The following is a 14,582-nucleotide window of genomic DNA, read 5'->3' as shown; positions in this document are numbered from 1 at the left end:
GCAATGTTGCCCAACAGGTTTGAACCCCATGGTCTTTCTGTGTGGAGTATACATGTTCTCTCCGTGTCTGTGTGGGTTTCCTCCCACAGTCCGAAGACAGGCAGATGAGGTAAAATCCCCAGCCACTGGTGTTACACAAGCCAGTGCATACTTAGTGCCAGTCCCAAGCCTGGATAGACTGGGGAGGGTCAAATATGCGCAACAGATCTGCTGTGGTGACCCTGAACGGGAGCAGCTGAAAGAAGAAGATACTCACCCGTCATGTTTATTTCTTTATGACATATATACGTCGACAACGATGTTATAATTTCCTGAACTGTGACGTCGCATCCATAATCTATAAATGTGTAACGCGTCAATAAATCTCACATGACCCCAAACACACAGCTCACACACACGATCAGACATTTTCGAAGTCAGTACGAGTTCATGTGTTACATCTGTATTGTGAGGATTTGCAGAAGTCGAGTGTGTGAACTCCTCCGTCGTTACACGAGTGAGCGTTTCTACAAACAGCTTCACGTCAGGAGATACAACCGATACAGATAGAGTTGATATGGAAGGAGTGTTCAGGCAGTAAAGCAGAAACAGAGTGAGAGTGAGTGTGTGTGTGTGTGAGAGAGAGAGAGAGAGAGAGAGAGAGAGAGAGAGAGAGAGAGAGAGAGAGAGAGTGATGACATCCCAGAGGCCTCACACAGGAAAGCAGCTATCGAGATGAAATACGTCTGTTCATAAGCTGATGGAAACCCAGGAAGTTCACACAGCTGTTGGACAAAAGATGAGCCGAGGGAAGAAGACTGTCTCAAAATACAGCTCTAAAAAAAAAAAAAGATTGTCGACAGTGAATCCCAAACCTACAGAACATTATAAACATGGCTGGGGACACGCCCAGGCTTCATTTCAGTGAGCCATCATTTTTCAAAGCTGCTGCGATCACATGACCCCCTGTGGAGCAGATGGAATACGGAGGTGTTGCTTCACCTCTCATGCTGCTTTTGTTCAGGTTCAGGAAGCAGAAACACTGTGATGAGTCACGTTAACATGTGAACAGCACACGATGACGTGAGGATGATGAAAACAGTTGAACAGAACGACGTCAATGCTTTTTGTTTCTTGCGTGAAAAAAGAAAAAGTGCCATGAAGGATGCAGTGAAACACACAGTGTTGAGCATGTTTTAAAGGAACCGGTGTGTTCAGCGTTGCTTCCGACAGACAACAACACAGCCATCACACCAGGGTCCGAGAGAACCCGAGCGAGAAAGTGATTCGACTCTGAATCGACTCGATTACAGGATGTGAACTGAACAATGTTTTGTTGATGAACTGAACCAAAGGACAGAGCTGGAGAAATAAATGTGATAGAAAACATTTCATACCAGTAATTTATCATCATTATTCAATCATTTATTTGGTGCCGGCTCTCTGTGCTCGTTAGACTGCCATCATTTCTACGTGCACTTATTTTATTCCAATGAATAAAACTGTTTGAGGAGGAAAGGCAAACTCCAAAAGGCAGCCATATCAACAATGCTGTTCTGTCAGGAAATTATCAGCTCATATACCATGAGAAGAGAAAAACAAAATGGCGGCTTTGTCATCAAGTATTTAAAAGAAACAGAAATAATGAAAGGAATATAGGGTCCGGCCCCCCAGTATCTTCTGTTCCACACTCCAGCCCAGGCGGTGGTGGTAATGCATCTTTAAGTTGGTTTGCAAACCGCCAAAAAACCCTAAAGAACAACAACAACAAAATGGCAGCGCGTGTTACTGAAGCAACCGAGGACGAAATAAAAACACTTCTCGAAAACAAAACCCGCAAAAATACAAAAAAAAAGCAACAAAATATGAATAAAAATATTTGATGAGAAGAATGTATCTTTTTTATTTTTCAAGAATTATTATCACATTTTTCACAAATTGCTCCCGTCATTTCACTGGTTTTACATTCTAAGTGGAAATAATTTTTCGGACGTTTTGTAGAAAGTTTTTATTGATTGAATTTACAAAAAAATCAAAATGCACCATTTCTCAAAATCCAGTGAATGTGGATAGAATAAAACGGTTCTTCCGCTCAATCTTGTCGTACATGGATTGTAGCCGCGATCAGCTCATGTACGACTCGATTTTATGGAATAACAGTTATTTTTTTCGCGGTCTGGTTTCCATCAAATCCTGCACTCCGATTGGCTGGCGAGCGGGTCTGTATCCTACGGTACAGACCCCGGTTACGGACCTCTGGCGACTCACTCGTTCACAACAACAACAAACATCGTAGCAATTTTTGTCAACATTTATTTTCGCATTTCTCAGGAGAACAGCATTAATTTTACAGCATGGATAGCGATAACGACAGTGTTCACAGCGAAAGCGAGTTTTACTAGCCTGAGGAAGAAGAAATAAAAGAAAACATTTCAGGAGAAAGCTAAAAACCTGGAACTGTTGCTAACGCCGAGCAAAAACATGGCTGAATCCTGAATGACTCAATTTTGTATAAGTAGGGGACTACATAGGCGGCATAATGTAGTTTTTTTTCCTGCCATGGAAGTGCACTTGTATACCGAGGAGGAAGCAATTTGCATTACAGCCGTGAATGAGGATTCAAAATGGCGGCTCGGCTCGGTTTTCCCTTTCGGGCGCTCTCGTTTTCTGTTAGAATTTGGTAAAGAAAAAAATAAATATATTATTTACCAGCTTAAGGTCGGTCTGTATGGTGAAATACCGTGACCTCGGCCCAGAGGGCCTCGCTCAGTACTTTCAAGACCTCGGTCACGGTATTTCACCATACGGACCTCCCAGCTGGTAAAGAACATATACACATTATATATATATCCTGGATAAGGTTTGAGTTTTTTTCCCCAGAGTGTTGGTGTTTTAAAGTCAGATGGAGCAACTGAAATGGGACGAGGTTCCCACAACAACCATGCTGTAAACAGTCTTGCACATGGAGGCGGGGCAACGTTAACGGTTATTGGAATTCTTTTTCTGAAATAATATTGTTGTTATCATCTTCAGGTGTCAAAGAGCTTGAACAAAAGCAGCGGACCAACTGCACTGATGGGAAATATACTTCTCACACACACACACTTCTGCAAGCATGCCTCTGGCTGCAGAAAAACACACACACACACACACACACCACAACTGCAAGGTGCAAACCACTCGTGACTCATCCTACCAAGCTGTCACATTTCAAAATACAATTTGTGTGTGGGCAGGTTTTTATATCGACATCAGGATGAAAACGTCCTCACAAGAATATAAAACACTGACAGCTTTGATCCCTTTCTGCTTTTTTAAACAAAAATTACTTTTATATATTGATTTGTGTGTGTGTGTGTATTGTTTGTGGGCAGAGTTCAGCTTCAAATGGAAAAATGTTATATTTTAACTTTTACATGATATATTCGTGACAATTCATCAGACTGAAGTGACATTTGCTCACACAAGTTTCTGATTCCAAAAATTCAGGTCCACCTTAAAACATCACCTCAGTGCACCCACAATCACGCCGACCACATCGAAGCACATGCCCGCACAGCTCTGTGAGAAACCTTCAAGAACCTTCTGGTTCTCGAACTTCCTGCCTGCCTTTTCTGATCTTTGCTCTCCTCGACAGCGACACTTCCTCATGGCTCAGGCTCGAAATATAATCAAACATACAGTAACTAGAGAAGAAAAACAAAAATAAGCTTTCGAATGCCGATCCTGTCGATTTGATCGAGCTGTTCAGGAACGCTGAGCGAGATGATCAACACTGAGCCTCGTTTGTGTTTTATTGCAGCAGACGGCTTGGAAAAGCAAACAGGGAAATTAAAAGGCCATAAATTCCACCACAATCCAGCGAACCAACTCACTTATTCTCCATAAACAAGAGCTGATGTGCAACTTGAGTTGAAACAAACGACAGCGTTGAGAATTCTCCCATCACATCTGATTAAAAAAATATCCTGTACACGTATTTTATTTCTGTGGTTCCATGGAATCCAAAGGGGAAAACGTCACCTTGCCTTAAATAATTTTAATTAATGATTATCGATCATAAGGTTTTCAGCTCACAAACAAAAATCACATAATTCTTTGATCGTGAGTTGAGATCAGTGATCTCAGAATACATCAAGCGACACTCACATGATCGGGAACTTCATCTCATCTCATCTCATTATCTGTAGCCGCTTTATCCTGTTCTACAGGGTCGCAGGCGAGCTGGATCCTATCCCAGCTGACTACGGGCGAAAGGCGGGGTTCACCCTGGACAAGTCGCCAGGTCATCACAGGGCTGACACATAGACACAGACAACCATTCACACTCACATTCACACCTACGCTCAATTTAGAGTCACCAGTTAACCTAACCTGCATGTCTTTGGACTGTGGGGGAAACCGGAGCACCCGGAGGAAACCCACGCGGACACGGGGAGAACATGCAAACTCCGCACAGAAAGGCCCTCGCCGGCCACGGGGCTCGAACCCGGACCTTCTTGCTGTGAGGTGACAGCGCTAAACACTACACCACCGTGCCGCCTGATCGGGAACTTATTTCATGCAAAAAATTTATCACTGAAATCCAAATCTAAGTGTTTGTACTGCTTGAGATGCTTGTCTAAAATCCACCAATAGGAGGACGGAAATCTCACAGGAGAGCTATAAATACGCTCGTAGTGATGGTGAAGTGTCACCAAAACATGCTCATGGACAGAAAAAATCCTCATCCCTCCAAGTTCACTGAAAATGTTGCCGTTTTCTGCACGACCCGAACTCCGGATTGGACTGGTTGATGTCGTAAACTACGCAGAACATAGTAATTTTCTTTTATCTCCGGTCTATCATGAGAAGATCTTGCTCGCATAATTTGACATGGAGATTGCACGTTATCTCGCAGTCTGTTCTCAAATTCAGATCAGACGTTATTGAGATCTCAGACAGCGTTGCGAGTAAGAATCTTAAAAGGCCGCTGTAAACAGGTTAAGACCATCGATTTCGAGCTGGGGACGCATTAGGAAACGCTCAAATGCGAAACCTTTCCCGAGCACATTGAGACAAAGCATCGCTCAGGAAAATAACAGGTAATCCCAGCCCTTCATCAGGAGCAGGAAATACATCAAGGTCACGCTGTGTTCTTTCAGCAGCACACTGTTGGACAGATGGCGTGTGGAAACGATTATCAAGCTGCCTGGAGCTGATGTTCCTCTGATGCCTCATTAAGAAGCTTCTCTAATTTGTTCTCCACCATGTAGGCTGTTAATGCTGATGTTAGCTTCACACTCGTCTATTTACTGCACAACACTTTGAACAAGATGACGGCAATAAAATCTTGGTGAAACTGCGTGGCGAGATCAGTCATGTTTACAAACCTCTTACGGTAACGCTACGATGAAATAAAGTGATATTTTGAGAGTTCCTGTTCGCATTCTGAGGTGATTAAGTTCCAAAAACACACTGTTTTGTTCAGCAGTTTGGCTACAATTATTATTTTTTATTGATTAAATAGCAACGTCATACTATTTCTCCATTTATCGTCACATTAACGCTGTGGAACATCCAGAAAACAATTGACTTCCTGTGCTCACTTGTGTTACAGCCGCTATAAACAGTCGTTCCCTCAACAGCCTCGCTTGATTCTCTTTATCGCAGTTAACAAGACAAGACAAGAAAACACAGCTTGGCACGTGACAGAGAAACCACAAAAAGCATAAAAGTTATCAGAAAGTTACAGCTTCACCTCTGACCGTTACAAAGCACCGACACTGGAGACTCCTTCCACAAATAAACATCTTCGGGAAAACGTGAACAATTAGACACATTTTTAAAAATCTGTTTGTCTGAAGTTTGCAACTGCATTACTGAATTCGTAAAGTAAATTAAAGTCCGCACATCACGTCAATTACGTTCCCAAATTTTTTGCGATCGTGACGGAAATAAAACAGTTGCTCAAGATGGGTGAGTGAATTAATTCACTGTGACGCTGCTCGAATTCATTTTTCAGCCATCTTTCGTCGCAAAGTCACCTGCGATAAAAAGTAAAATGTTAAAATTCTTACTTGAACACGCTGAAATCAGTATTTGTGTCACATCCACAAAATAAACACTGCTTAATTCTGTAACTTTGACATCTCCTGTTCAAAAAACAAACAAAAACGCATCAGATATCCAGATATCACTGTAAACTTCTTAGCTGTGATTAAAACCAAACAAATCGATGACACTTCGGAAACAGCGTTTCCTTCCTCAGTATTCCACCGTCATATTTCAAACAAATGTTCAATGAACTCTTATTTCAATGTTCTACGTGGGCTGTGTTGTGAATGCAGACCTGAGAGTGCATTTTGCAGAATAATGAAAGTCACGACATCAAAGCCATCGAACACAAAGGAACAGTGTGCATCCTGAAACGCCACACGCTGCTTTCCGACTGCGAGGAAAAGCTTTGAACTTTCGACGTTTCCATCTCAATGCTCATGTTTGGACAAACATCCTGGAGAATGAGACCAGAATCTGTGATTATACCACAAATTGAAGAAGCGAAACCTTCAAAAAAACGTCAATAACCACGAGCCTTTACTTCATGTGCAACCGAGCCACTGGCTCGCTGATCTTCAACCCCATTAAAGCTGCCAAATCCTGTTATCAAGTGGACCAAAGGAAAAAAAAAAAAATCAGCCAGCTCGAGTTGTGTACTGCACAAGCCTTTTTATTTGTGACCTTTTACCTATCAGACAACATTCCAGCTTGATTGGCTCGAGGAAGCAGCTGCTGGAACTGGAATTTCACCCGATTTCAGACGAAGTCAATAAATAAAGTTATTCCTGAAGACACAGCAGAAATTTACATTCCAGGAGGTCAGATTTAATGTCGTGTATCAAAATCGTTCAACCTGTTGTTACAGGAAAATCCTCACTCACACGTTGGTGTGATGAAGCGGACTTCCTGCTCCACTGCTGACGTTTCTGAACAACCAGGAAATATTAAAGTCCTCCGAAGCTGATCAGTGAAATTGATCTTTATTCATTCAGCAGAAGCGTTCTGATGCAAAATTTGATTAAATCATTTGTTCGGTCAGATAATACACTTTTTCGCCAAAAGTATATGGACACTTGACCTTTGCACCATGTGGTTCTTCCCCAAACTGTTACCACAAAGTTGGAAGCACACAATGACCGACAATGTCTTTGTCTTGCTGTAGCTTTACAATTAAACATTGCTGAGGAGTGTGCAATGGAGATAAACCCTGCGTCCGAAATCGCTCACTCGTTCACTACTCCCTACAGAGGGAATTACTATATAGAGGACTATACAGTGAGCTCATTGGTAAAATGAAAAAACGCTTTTGGACACTAGTCCCTCCTGCCGGTATTTATGTCATTACGGTCGCAAAATTAAAACTTGCCAGATCAGTCGGCTGGTGGGTTTCAAAATAATAAATACATGCGTGCGTTTTTGTGATAAATCCATATTATACTGAGCGCATTTCCCACATTAATCAATACAAAGTACCTGCAGCTTTCAGTTCTTTTAAATCAAGGCTGAATACTTTCTTCTTTGCCGCTGTATTTTATTAAATCACATTTGAGACTTTTAATTTGATTTCTTTCAGCACGACCGCAATGCATGATGGGATATATTGCTTTGGTTAGTGACCATCGTTTGTACACTTTTTCATGACGCATTGTGGGATACTATGAGTGCACTATATCGGGTGTAAATAATCCTCACTAAGGTTTCAGACAGCACTGCAAAATGGCGTCCTCACTATATAGTGCCCGAAATAGTGAGTAGGGAGCGATTTCAGACACAGGGAAAAGTTATACTCAGGTCATATTATGCCATTTGCTCTGGATGTGGATTTATGTGGGTCGGTTGCCAACCTGATAAGATCACTGGGTCGAACCCGGACACGCCACTGTACAAGGTCTGGAGACGCCCCTTCCTTCAATATTCTCCATCACTGATTGGAGAAAACATGGACAGCGTCACGTCTCGCAAAAGTGAAACCACAGGTCTAGCACCCCTGCTGGCTGGCTGCAGGACAACTTTTTAGCCCCGCCCGTCCCCTTGTGTTTCAGTGACAAAATAGCCTCACCCCTCCATGTCACTTTTCTCGTTGAAACTGTCTTTCCATCTCCAGAGTCTAATTCGAACAGTTCGTTTTCCTGATACTGATATCTGAACATTTTCCCCAAAAAGCCATGCTTTCCATGTTTTCTCCAGTTGATGGTCTCGATTCAAGCTCATTATGAATCCTTACAAATTCTTCACCTTCAGATGTGGATCAGTGCATCAGCCCAATAACTGGATGTAAAAAAAAACAAACAAACAAACAAAAAAAACACATGGGTTACAGGGCTCTATACAAACGGTAGTCCGACTGTCCGGGACAAGCAAATATTTGTTCAGGACAAGTCAAATCCACATCTGACTGTCTGCATAAACCACGTCGTAATATCTAATTACAGATTATTAGACTTTGAATTCATCAAAATCAGAAATACACCTCAATAAAATAAACATCTGTAGTGAATCTTTATTCCATTCAGACTTTTTATTGTCTTTTACTTTCGTACGGTTCACATTAGCTTTCACAAATGTGGTAAAATATTTCGGGGGAATTTCACGACAGTGCCGAACTCACTCTCAGTTTCTTTTCATTCACAATGTGATTCTGCCCCCCTTATCATGTCCAACTTGTTTTCTTTAAATTAATTTATCCTTCAAATTTTACAGGATTAATCAGGATTTCCTCCAGAAGCTTTGAATTTGGGTGAGTCGAACTCTTAAAACTGCAGATCAGGTAAAGGGTTAGAACAAACACACACACACACACACACACCATAATGTGGCTTTGGATAGTTTTTGTTCAGAGTTAAATTTTGAGTTTTATTGAAAAATTATAAAATCATGAAAGCAGAATGATTGATTATCATAACTACAGCTGCTTTCAGATAAACTTTGTTAATCATTTTCCTTTCACTGAACTTGTAAATACATCGTAATAAAAAGGTTACGGTCAGGACAAGTGAAAAATCTCGCTGCTTGTCCGACTGAAAGAGTGGATTAAAAAGAGTCAAATGTCGAGCCCTGAGATAGAATTAAAATAATAATTCTCCCCAAAGTGAAAAGCGACTAATAAATCAGAAATCGTTGTTGTTATTCCGATGTAACAGATTCCCGATGCATGCATTCAATGACATCTCAGACAAAGTAATCGCAAACCGGGGTGGGTTTCCCAAAAGCATCGTTGCACAAAGATCATCATTAAATGGTAGAGCGAGAATCACAATGAACACTCTCTCTCCTAGATAAGATGCTCTTAGAGTTAAGAGGCTTTGGGGAAACCCGGCCCTGTTCCTTTCTTCATCATTGTTGTGGATTTTGTGCATCTTTGAATGACTGAAGTGACATAAATGGCTATAAATTAGGAATTACCTTTGCTTTAAGGGTTCACAATGTGGATTTTTTTTTTTTTGGGGGGGGGGGGGGGGGTATTTGTTGGTCCCATTCAACCAAGTGACAATGAACAGTTTGGCGTCATCGCATCTTATCTGAAAATTTGTGACAATTGACATGACAGTGTTGCAGATTGAGCTCCATCTGATAATGTTTGACAAATACAAAATTTCACACATCCAGAAAATGATGTCGATCAGCAATCAATGAGTTGAACCTCTTTTTCAACAGATTTGACTGTGCCAGCCCACCCTCCCCCACTCACCATAGTCCTGACCTGTCTGTGATATCACTCCACCGCCACCCCTCATACCTCTGACACCAACAGCTCCCTCCTCACACCACATCACCCCCCTCCGATCCCTGCCAGACCAATCCACACACTCCACCCCCGACCTCACTCTACAGGACTCACACCTCGGCTACACCCCTCGCCTCTCCATAACAGCTGATCAGGCGTTGAAGGAGCTGAGGAGGATCAAGACGAGGAAAGCTGCTGGCCCTGATGGTATCAACTCCAGACTGCTTAAGGACTGTGCAGATCAGCTCTGTGGGATTCTTCTGTACATTTTCAACCTGAGCCTCAGTCTGGAGAAAGTTCCACTTCTGTGGAAAACATCATGTGTGGTTCCAGTTCCCAAGACTGCACACCCCAGGGAGCTCAACCACTTTCAGCCAGTAGCTTTAACGTCTCACCTGATGAAGATCATGGAGATGATTGTTCTCTCCCACCTCCGACACCTGGTGAACAGCAAGATGGACCCCCTGCAGTTCGCATATCGACCGGGCATTGGTGTGGATGACACTGTCATTTACCTGCTACACCGGTCACTTTTGCACCTGGAGGGCACTGGGAGCACTGTGAGAATCATGTTCTTGGACTTCTCCAGTGCTTTCAACACAATCCAGCCATCACTGCTTCGGGGGAAGCTGGAGGGAGCTGGTGTCGACTGCCACCTGGCTGCATGGATCATCGACTACCTCATTAACAGGCCGCAGTATGTGAGGCTCTGCGACTGCGCGTCTGATGTGGTAGTCTGCAGCACAGGGGCTCCACAGGGTACAGTGCTCTCTCCTTTCCTCTTTACACATCTGACTTCAGCTACAACACGGACAGCTGCCACCTCCAGAAGTTCTCAGATGATACAGCCATCGTTGGATGTGTGTCAGAGGGGGACGATCTGGAGTACAGAGAGGTCATCACCAACTTTGCCGCCTGGTGCGAACTGAACCACCACAAACTGCGCATCAATACCAGCAAGTCAAAGGAGGTGGTGATCGATTTCAGAAGGACGGTTCCTCAAATTGCACCAGTGAACATCCAGGGTTTGGACATTGAGATCGTGGAGGAGTACAAATACCTGGGTGTTCACCTCAACAACAAACTGGACTGGACTAACAACACAGATGTCCTGCACAAGAAGGGCCAAAGTCGTCTCCACCTGTTGAGAAGACTGAGGTCTTTTGGTGTGTGCAGGACACTGCTTAGGACTTTTTATGATTCTGTGGTAGCATCAGCAATTTTCTACGCTGTGGTCTGCGGAAGTTCAGAGAGGGACAGGAATAAACTGGTCAGAAGAGCTGGCTCAGTCTTGGACTGTCCTCTGGACTCCATTGAGGTGGTGGGTGAGAGGAGGATGTTAACCAAGCTGACCTCAATCATGGATAACCCCTCTCACCCCCTACATGAGGCTGTGGAGGCTTTAAGCAGCTCGTTTAGTCGTAGACTGCTACACCCATGCTGTAAGAAGGAGAGATACCGCAGGTCATTCATACCTGCTGCTGTCAGACTGTAGAACACCCACAACTTGTAACGTAGCACCAATAACCTGTTTGTCGTTATATTTGCACTACTTCACCACTACTACCTCCGCCATCTCTCATCGATGCAATTATTATGTGCAATAATATAGGCCCTAAACTATTTTTATGCATACTTATATTTATATAAATATTATGTATATATACAGAGTCTACCTGTAATGTGGAATTTTTCCGAGCCTCTCAATAAGGCAATTTTTCTATACTTTTTCACGGTAGATAATGCAAATAACCCTCTGTATTTAATCTTTCATTTGTCTAATTTTTATTTCAGTTTTATGTGTTATCTGTTTGACATTTTCTTGCTATTATAACACGTGAATTTCCCCAATGTGGGATGAATAAAGTGAATCTAATCTCATCTAATCATGTACAATTTGCCCAGGGTTATGAACTCCCCCCCCCCCTTTTTTTTGTCAACGTTAAAACAGAAACACATTTCAGCCAGCCTGTAATCACATGATAAGCCAGAAGAGAGATAAGCTCTGAAAAGCTTTCCATCACCAAAACACACAGGACACAGTGATGCAACATACATGGCATGAGTCAGAGAAACACAGCTCTCCAGTTGGTTTCCTGATTGTGTTATTATATACATAATGGCATAATTATTTCACACTTTATCACACCAATTGAAAAAAAATAAACAAACTCTCTCGCATCTATAAACTAAATGGGATTTGATTTGCATATGAACTCTGCATGCATGAAAGCCATCCAAAATTATTTATCCATCATCGACACGTGCATAAAGCTACAGAAACAGGCTGATGAACAGAAAACCAGCCTTGGGTTTGAGGATCATCAGTGAAAAATATGAACTTCAGCTTGCATTGTTTTTGTTCCCCACCAGTCATCTGACTCCTCCCTGAGCTTCAAGAGAAATTCCCCCAAAACACTCAGTCGGTTTTAATGCACGCCATTTAAAACAAAGTCGATTAATCGACCACATCTGGCAGGAACCACTGCACAGCTGGAATGAAGAGAGAAATGTTAAACGTTCCAAAAGTGTTATGACAACACAACTCAAAAACAACACACACACACACACACACACACACACACACACACGTTCTTCGATTAATGTTCACCTTGCTGCTCAGAGCTGGGATTCAAACTTTGTCCTGCAGGAGACACTTTACACAGCAAACAAAGCTCCTGACTCACCTTGAGAAGTTGTTCCTTCCTCAGGGCAAACAGATGAAGGGTCCAGTCCTGACTCACAACACACCTTTAAACCCACTTTACACTTTTTAATTTATTTATTATTATTATTATTATTATTATAAGAGCTCGTGCGCCCAAGCAAAGCCCATTTACTGCAGCTCTGAAGAAGAGAGAGCGCGCGCGCACAGCTGCTGAACAATCCTCCTCCTCCTCTGGGTGGAGCGACAGAGCGCGCGCGCGCCTCGGGTGGGCGTGTCCGCCAGGTTCGCTCAGAATAACGTCATGACACAGCATACCGTAAATATCCAAATATAGTAACACGATGAATCATCAGCTGAGACTCTGAGACTACGTTCACACTGCAGGCTGAAGTGACTCAAATCCGATTTTTTCGCCCATATGTGACCTGTATCCGATCTTTTATTGACAATATGAACGACACAGATCCAATTTTTTCAAATCCGACCCAGGCCGTTTGGATATGTGGTCCCAATTCCGATTCCTATCCGATCTTTTCAGATGCGACTTCAGTCTGAACCGCCAGGTCGCATTCATCCGACTTACACGTCATCAACAAGCCACAAACGTCACTATTCTGCGCTGAAGTAGGCGGCGGGTCTCTCAAAAAAAGTTACAACAACAAAACCCTTGCCCTCTTCCTTCTCAACCTCCTCCTTAACATCAGGCTATTGTGCATGTTCTGGCTCCGTCGCAACAACAACTGCATCATCGCCAGGTACTCCATGCTGGCTACTGTCATACACAGGAAACTTTAGGTTACTTCTGTAAACACTGGCCATGCTCACTGCGTGTGACGTCGTCGTATCCTGCAATGCGCATGCGGAACACTTTTAGGTCGCTTTTCGTTCATACTGAGGATCACATACAAGTCGCATATATTTGTTAATGTGAACGACCTCACAAAAAAAATCGGATTTCACAAAAAAATCGGAATTGAGCATTAAGCCTTGCAGTGTGAACGTAGTGTGAGATGCTCCTCCAGAGTTCCTTCTTTCATGCAATTCCACTGGAAGAAAACACTCTGTGTCATCCTGCTCGAGGAAAATAATCAACAACCAGCTGGTGGGACGAAGCAGTCACTGTTACCACCTCCAAGTGTTTCGTCTGTGAAGATTCTCAGTCATCCAGGTCATGGTAAACTGTGGGTGGTAAAAGAGAGCAACTGGACTTGCTTGAAGACGTTTCACCTCTCATCCGAAAGGCTTCTTCAGTTCTGTCTGACTGGTAGGGAGCATCAGGTATTTATCCTCTCATGGATGAAAAGCTCATCGAAGGTGTCCGAGTCATCCTATCGGTGTGGGTCACTGGGGGCTGGTTGTGAACGGCCTCGAGAGTCCGTTGCAATACCTGATGCTCCCTACCAGTCAGACAGAACTGAAGAAGCCTTTCGGATGAGAGGTGAAACATCTTCAAGAATCTTCAAGCAAGTCCAGTTGCTCTCTTTTACCATCCACAGTTCTCCAAGTGTTTTATTCCTCTGACACCACAATCTGGAGTTTCTGACCGATTCTGAACAAGAAGGCTTTGTCTAGAACATGTACATGAGAGCACAGTGAAACGCTTTGCTTCGTTTCTACCAGTTTGTTCAGACCTTGGTCTCAGAGCATCAGGTCAACCCTGAAACAGCGTTTCTGGAGCAGAGAGGGTTAAAGGCCTTGGTCAAGGGCCCGGAGTTTCCATGAACCTCGTTCACGCGGTTAAAACTCAAATATCACACAATAAATGTCCATCCACTCACAGAAGTTGGCTTTTCAGACAAAAAAAAAAAAAGCAAGACTTTGCAAAACTGAAATGGAAACACATTAAGTCACATGACATGACACGACAAAAAGAGGAACAAAAGCAACGAAAATCACCACCACGACTTCTCAGGTCTTGGAGATTCGTCGCCGTGTTTAACTGGAATGAGAAAACACCGCTTTCATCGTCGAACATCACTCAGTGGAAACACAGACCATTCACAAGTGTGTTTTGTCGACTTCCAAAAAAATAGAATCACTCCTCTTTCAAGCAAAACTGAAAGAAAAGAAAGCACAACTTTATTCATCACACACTTGTGAAATTTCCTCTCTGCATTTAACCCATCTGAAGCAGTGAAAACACACACATGAGCAATGAGCGCACACACACAC

The 14,582-nt window shown here is 42.9% G+C and overlaps 1 protein-coding gene across 3 annotated transcripts in view; it reads right to left on the bottom strand.

Moving 5' to 3' along the window:
- Nucleotides 1-12,654, bottom strand: part of carhsp1 (calcium regulated heat stable protein 1) — a 41,807-nt gene extending 29,153 nt beyond the window's left edge. The window contains exons 1-2 of one of the 3 annotated variants that reach the window (XM_060902476.1): nucleotides 12,430-12,652; nucleotides 8,243-8,286 (exon numbers count right to left, since the gene is read on the bottom strand). The gene's annotated coding sequence lies outside the window, so the exon portion shown is untranslated. Of the gene's footprint in view, nucleotides 1-8,242; nucleotides 8,287-12,429 lie in introns of all 3 variants that reach the window. The other 2 variants (XM_060902474.1, XM_060902475.1) reach the window with 2 other exon arrangements.
- Between the last annotated feature and the right edge of the window lie 1,928 nt (nucleotides 12,655-14,582).

This window comes from Neoarius graeffei, chromosome 20, assembly GCF_027579695.1.
Source record: "Neoarius graeffei isolate fNeoGra1 chromosome 20, fNeoGra1.pri, whole genome shotgun sequence".
NCBI classification, from domain to species: Eukaryota; Metazoa; Chordata; class Actinopteri; order Siluriformes; family Ariidae; genus Neoarius; species Neoarius graeffei.
The sequence above is the reverse complement of the archived record's forward strand: the minus strand, read 5'-3'. Positions and strand labels throughout refer to the sequence as shown.